Source organism: Muntiacus reevesi, chromosome 6, assembly GCF_963930625.1.
Source record: "Muntiacus reevesi chromosome 6, mMunRee1.1, whole genome shotgun sequence".
Lineage (NCBI taxonomy): Eukaryota > Metazoa > Chordata > Mammalia > Artiodactyla > Cervidae > Muntiacus > Muntiacus reevesi.
The window spans coordinates 26,243,763-26,250,530 of NC_089254.1; the positions used below are offsets into that span (position 1 = coordinate 26,243,763).

Sequence of the window (6,768 nt, forward strand, 5' to 3'; positions counted from 1 at the left end):
TATTAAAGATAGATTTTTGAGGTACTGGTTGTTATTACTGATCAGGAGAAAAAAAAAAAAAAGATGTTGTGGTATGACTGTAGAAAGGGTAGGAAAGAAAGCAGGATGGTGGACAGGCATGGGTGGCAAGAATTGGTTGGTTAATCAGGGGCAGTTAACTGTTAGATGTGGAAGGGTTTAGAAGACCAACTTTAGACTAGAGTAAGTCCAAATTGTCGGCACTCTTTACACCAAAAGAATTCACAAACTGCAAGTTCAGAGAGGCCAAGCTGGAAGGACGACACTATCACAGAAAGTAATAAGTTTTCTTGACATAATAAACACTAGTAAAACTAAACAAATAACTGGATTCTGAACTGGAGAACTTTTCATCCAGAATGATGGAGACAAGTTGGAAGATTTTCATACTGGGGACATAGATATCATATGAACATTAGGGAAAACTATCAAAATGATCAAATTTTATATGAAACTTTGTCTAAGTAATGGATATAGAGAAGTCTTGTCATATTCCTACGTGTCTTTTCCCACATGTAGTAATTAGATTTTTCAAGTTTTAGAGAGAATCACAGCAAGCTATCTTTCACCCCTCAAAATGTTCATTGGCTTCACGTGCTTTCCTGTTTTAATCCCTTGGAAAAATCATATGTATTAAGGCTATAATACATTTTACATTTTAGCATCAAAAAGAGAATGTAATTACTTAGAAGTTTAAAGCACTAACTTTAAAAAAAGACCAAAAATAAAACTTACTCTCCACAACCTTTTCCTAGTGTCTTATATATAATGTTAATAGATGTTCAAAAAAGCTTGCTGAATAAAGAGTCTCTTGGTTGTCTTAACTCTTCACTGAATAATGTTTCGTGGCATGGAGTGAAAACCCTGTGGCATGGCATGTTTAGTCAGAGAGCTATTTTAACATAAAATCAGACTAAGAGAAACTGACAGAGCCATGTGTAGGCTTGTACCTTCCCGGGTCACTCACTTTAAATGACTACAATTCTCTCTGAATCTCTGTGCTTCATATGTCTTTTTGCTCTTTGAAGATTTTATTTTTCTTCTTATCTCATACCTGTGGTCAGTTTATGTGATTTGATATTATAAAGGATGAACAGTCCTAATTTCTGCAATGCTAAACTCAGAAATGAAACTGTCAGTTAACTTATTTTAATGGGCTGAGGGTGGGGTCTGCTCTATATTTAACAGGACAGCTTTTAAAATATCATTAAAAATGGAATCTGTCTTTGTTGTAGCCACTATGGAAAACAATATAGAGGTTCCTTTAAAAACTAGAGTTATCATATGATCTAGCAAGCCTACTCCTGGGCATATATCCATAAAAGATGAAAATCTTAATTTGAAAATATACATGCACCCCAATTTTCACAGAAGCAATATTCAGAATAGCCAATACATGAAAGCAACCTAAGTGTCCATGAACAGATTAATGAAAAAGAAAATGTGATATATATAAACAGTAGAATAATACTTGGTCATAAAAAACAGTGAAATAATGCCATGGACCTAGAGATCATCACACTGAGTGAAATAAGCCAGAGAAGGACAAATATTATATGATATTACTCATATGTGCAATCTAAAAAGGAATAAAAATGCACTAATTTTCAAAGAAGAAACAGACTCAGACACACGAAACAAATTTATGTTTACCAAAGAAAAGCAGGGGGGAGGGATAAAAGCACAGGATTAACAATTACACACCACTATATGAAAACTAGGTACACAACAAGGATTTTTCTTTATAGCACAAAGAACTATATTCAGTATCTTATAATAGCCTATAATGGAAAAGAATCAGGGCCAAGACAGCAGTAGGTTACCTCTGGTAGCCCTGGACCAGGAGCCCCCGTCCCCAGCAGCAGAAGGATGGTGCTGAAGTGGATCCAGAAGAAATTAACTGACTTGCAGAGGGACCCTCCTGCTCACTGCTCTGCAAGACCTGTGGGGGATGATTTGTTCCACTGGCAGGCCACATTCATGGCCCTGAATTACAGTCCCTACCAAGGAGGCAATATTTTCTTCCTGACCATCCACTTGCCTACAGATTATCCTTTCAAGTCCCCAAACGTTGCTTGCACAACCAAAGTTTAACACCCCAACATCAACAGTAGCAGCAGGGTCTACCCTGACGTCCTGTGGTCCCAACAGTCTCTAGCACTGAGAGTGTCAAAAGTTTTCTTTTTCAACTGTTCCCTGCTCTGTGACACAACCCTGATGACCCTCTGGTGCCAGAGACAGCCCACACCTACAAGGCTGACAGAAAGATGTATAACACACTAGGGAGAGAACGGACACAGAAATATGCTATGTAAATAACTCAGAGGTTTTATGGGAGACATTGTCCAAGAGAAGCTGAGCTGAGCTACTGGCTGAGCCACTCACAGAGCGTCATCTCTTCTGCAAACAAACGCTGGCTGCCCACTTTCTCCAACCACAGCATGTTGGTACCACTCTCAGCCATCGTGGTTTTGACACAGTCATGTCACTGATGCCAGGTCAGTAGCCACTGTTTTGATCTGCGGCCTTCCTGACTTCTTTGTAATAGGCCCCTCCACCCTGACTCACTGTTCACCTCTTGAGGGCACCCGTGAGCCCCCCAGCCTGGCCTCACTCAGGCAGCATCACTCGCAAAGGCGCCTCAGCCTGGCCCCTTCCCACATGCTCTTTGTCTGTAAAACTCAGTGCCAGCCTAGGGGTCTAAGACAGAGTGGGCAGGCTTTCCTCACATGCTATCTGCCACAAACCACATCCTGAAGAGTCTCAACTCATCTCGGGAGTACCTGGTGACAGCGTCACTGGGAAGTGGAGGCCTTGCCCCACAGATTCCACTGGTCTTTCTTGTCTGTACCACATGCTGGCACTCTCCCCTCACACCGAGAAGCAGTAAAGAGATGTCAGGAGTTCTATTTAGTATAATTTTTTTTTAAAAAATAATAAAACACCATGAGATAACTGGCCTTTTAGAAGGTCAAAATCATGAAACCTGGAATGATTTGGATTATGCTTTTCTATCTGATGAGGTTTTTCACTACCTCAACCTCCTACTATTCAGAGGCTACAGGAAGTCTAAGTGTGAGCCATTCATGTCCCAGAACACAGCAGGGAGGGGACTGATAAATGGAAATAAAAATATAATTCATTCATAATCCTTAAAAAAGTCAGAAAACGTGTGTGTGTGTGTGTATGTGTGTGTGTACACATGTGCGTGCGTGCTAAGTCACTTCAGTCATGTCTGACTCTGTGCAACCCTATGGACTGTAGCCCACCAGGCTCTTCTGTCCATGGGATTCTCCAGGCAAGAATACTGGAGTGGGTTGCATGCTCTCCTCCAGGGGATATTCCCGACCCAGGGATCTAACCCAAGTCTCACATCTCCGGCATTGTCAGGCAGGTTCTTTACCACTAGCGCCACCTGGGAAGCCCCCTATAATACACACACACACGTATATATGCATAACTGAAAAATTGATGCTTTTGAACTGAGGTGTTAGAGAAGACTCTTGAGAGTCCCTTGGACTGCAAGGAGATGCAACCAGTCCATCCTAAAGGAGATCAGTCCTGGGTGTTCACTGGAAGGACTGATGCTGAAGCTGAAACTCCAGTACTTTGGCCACCTCATGCGAAGAGCTGACTGACTCATTGGAAAAGACCCTGATGCTGGGAGGGATTGGGGGCAGGAGGAGAAGGGGATGACAGAAGATGAGATGGCTGGATGGCATCACCGATTCGATGGGCATGAGTTTGAGTAAACTCCGGGAGTTGGTGATGGACAAGGAGGCCTGGCGTGCTGCGATTCATGGGGTCGCAAAGAGTTGGACATGACTGAGCGACTGAACTGAACTGAATCATTCTACTGTACACCTGAAGCACACAATACTGTAAATCAGCTACATACATCAATTATAAAAAATCCTGTCTTTGTAGAGAATAGCTCAGAATTTGTTGTCTGTTTGTTTGTTTGTGAGAGTCTGGTTTTACACTAGGTTTTAAAATGTACCTACATTGCAACTGCTTTGATGGAGTATCCAAAAAAAATCCCACTTATGTATAGTCTTCCAAAAACTCCTGGAGCAGCCTTGATTCCTATGAGATTCCCAATATGTTGGGAAGACGTGTTTATTTAATACTAACTTTTTAGTATTTATTTAATGTGATAGTAACTAAACTTATTTATGTTCACCTAACTAAAGTGAGGCCAGAATTTCTCAATGTATTATAGCTTATGTCCCTTCCCTCCCACTTTTTATACTACTCAATATAATGTAAGTAACTCAGTAAATTGGGGTCACTTTTAATAATTCAATAAGTCACAGATATAGGAATAGTAATAAGTGAGCAATCTCAATTGCAAACATTTACAGGTAACTTATAGAATGCCACAAAAGTGTTACTTGCTCAGTCATGTCTGATTCTTTGCAAACCTGTGGATTATGGTCTGCCAGGTTCCTCTGTCCAAGGGATTCTCCAGGCAAGAATACTGGAGTGGGTAGCCATTACCTGCTCCAGGGGATCTTTCCAACCCAGGTGGCGCTAGTGGTAAAGAACCTACTTGCCAATGCAGGAGACATAAGAGATGTGGGTTCAATTCCTGGGTTGGGATGATCCCCTGGAGAAGCAAATGGCAACCCACACCAGCATTCTTGTCTGGAAAATCCCATGGACAGAGAAGCCTGGTGGCCCACAGTCCATAGAGTCACAAAGAGTCAAACATGACTGAAGCAACTTAGCACACATTACAGAATGCCATAATCTGTGCTAAGAATTTAACCCTTACAACCACATTATAGCATGATAATATTTCTGTTTTACAAAAGAGAACAGTGAGATTTAATTAACATACCTCAAAGGGTCCTAAATACCAGAAACTAAATTAAGTTCCTGGGTATTATAATTTATTTATACCATGGGTCTGAAGCACATTAATAAATCAAGTTCTTAATAGGAAGTCTGAATGTCATTTAGAACCCTTCATACCTAAAACCTAGGTAGCATATGAAAATGGAGGCCAAAACATGTTCTCAATCAACTACTGCTATATTTTATACTTTGGTTTTATGTGCTATTTACTAATACCAGTGATTTAATTTGAAGAAGAGTGAGGTACACTGTGGATATGAAAGCAACTCTCCATTGTCTATACAATATCCAATAATCTTTCCTTACTGACAGAGGGAAAGTTTAGATTGTTCAGATGGTGCCTGTACTATCTTGATCTCAGAGACTTGATTCTTACCACAGTCCAAGGAGTAAATCTCCCTTAGTCTAAACAACTATAGTTATCTGATCCTCTTGGATCAGTTATTAGTTTGGAAGGAGTCATGTGAACTTAATTCTAGCCAATAAGATATAAGAGGAAGTCTACTGAGCTGAGCTTCTGGAAATCGTTGTTCTTCCTCAATAAAAAAGGAACATAGGGGAGACTTTCAAGATAGCAGAAGAATAAGACATGGAGATCCTCCTCCTCTCCACAAATACATAAAAAATACATCTACACATGGAACAACTCCTACAGAACACCTTCTGAATGCTGTCAGCAAATCCTAGACATCCAGAAAGGCAAGCGAACCTCCACATAACAGGGTTTGGTCAAAATTATAAGAAAAACAGGAACTGAGATGGGACCTGCACCTCTAAGAGGGAGCTGTGAAAGAGGAAAAGTTTCAGATCCCCTGAGGGTGGGGACAGGGGGAGCTTCGAAACCTCAGAGAGGAGTGCAGTGACAAGTGTATGAAAGGCAAAGTGGACAGAATTCACCACAGAGATCAGTGCTGACTAGAACTTACCAGTCTGAGATCCTTGCTTCCATGCCCACTGTGTCAAGTGAGTGCTGGGTAATGAGGCTCAGGCTTCAGACACCAGGGAAGGGACAGGGGTTGACTGCCCTGAGGATACTCTGAGGGGGCTAGTATGCAGAGGGAGGAAAATTCCCAAACTTATTTAAGGGACCAACATCACCCTGATACCAAAACCAGACAAATTTACCAGAAAAAAAAATTACAGGCGAATATCACCAATGAACATAGATGCAAAAATTCTCAATGAAATTCTAGCAAACAAACTCCAAAAACACATTAAAAAGATCATATACCATGATCAATTAGGGTTTATCCAAGGGATACAAGGATTCTTCAATATACACAAATTAATGTGATGCCATATTCACAAATTGAATGAAAAATAAAAACATATGATCATCTCAATAGATGCAGAGAAGGTTTTATTTTTATCATAAACACCCATTTATGATAAAAATTCTCCAGAAAATTAGCATAGAAGGAACCTATTTCAACTTAATACAGGCCATACATGACAAACCCACAGAAAATATTATCCTCAATGGTATAAAACTGAAAGCCCTTCCTCTAAAATCAGGAACAAGACAAGGGTGCCCATGCCTATCACTATTATTAAACATAGTTTTGGAAATCCTAGGCACAGCAATCAAAGAAAAAGAAATAAAAGGAATCCAGATAGGAAAAGAAGAAGTAAAATTCTGTTTGCAGATGACATGATATGTTTTCTATGTATAGAAAACCCTAAAGATTCCACCAGAAAGTCACTACACCTAATCAATGAACTCAGTAAAGCCCCAGGATATAAAATTAATACAGAAAAGTCCCTAGCATTCCTAAACACTAGCAATGAAAAATCAGAAAAAGAAACTAAGGAAATAATCCCATTCACCACTGAAACAAAAAGAATAAAATACCTAGGAGTAAACCTGCCTGAAAGACAAATGATCTATAT

At 40.1% G+C, this 6,768-nt stretch overlaps 1 pseudogene; it reads left to right on the forward strand.

The window, feature by feature from the left end:
- Window positions 1-1,887: 1,887 nt before the first annotated feature.
- Window positions 1,888-2,333, forward strand: LOC136171093 (ubiquitin-conjugating enzyme E2 D4 pseudogene; annotated as a pseudogene).
- Window positions 2,334-6,768: the final 4,435 nt, after the last annotated feature.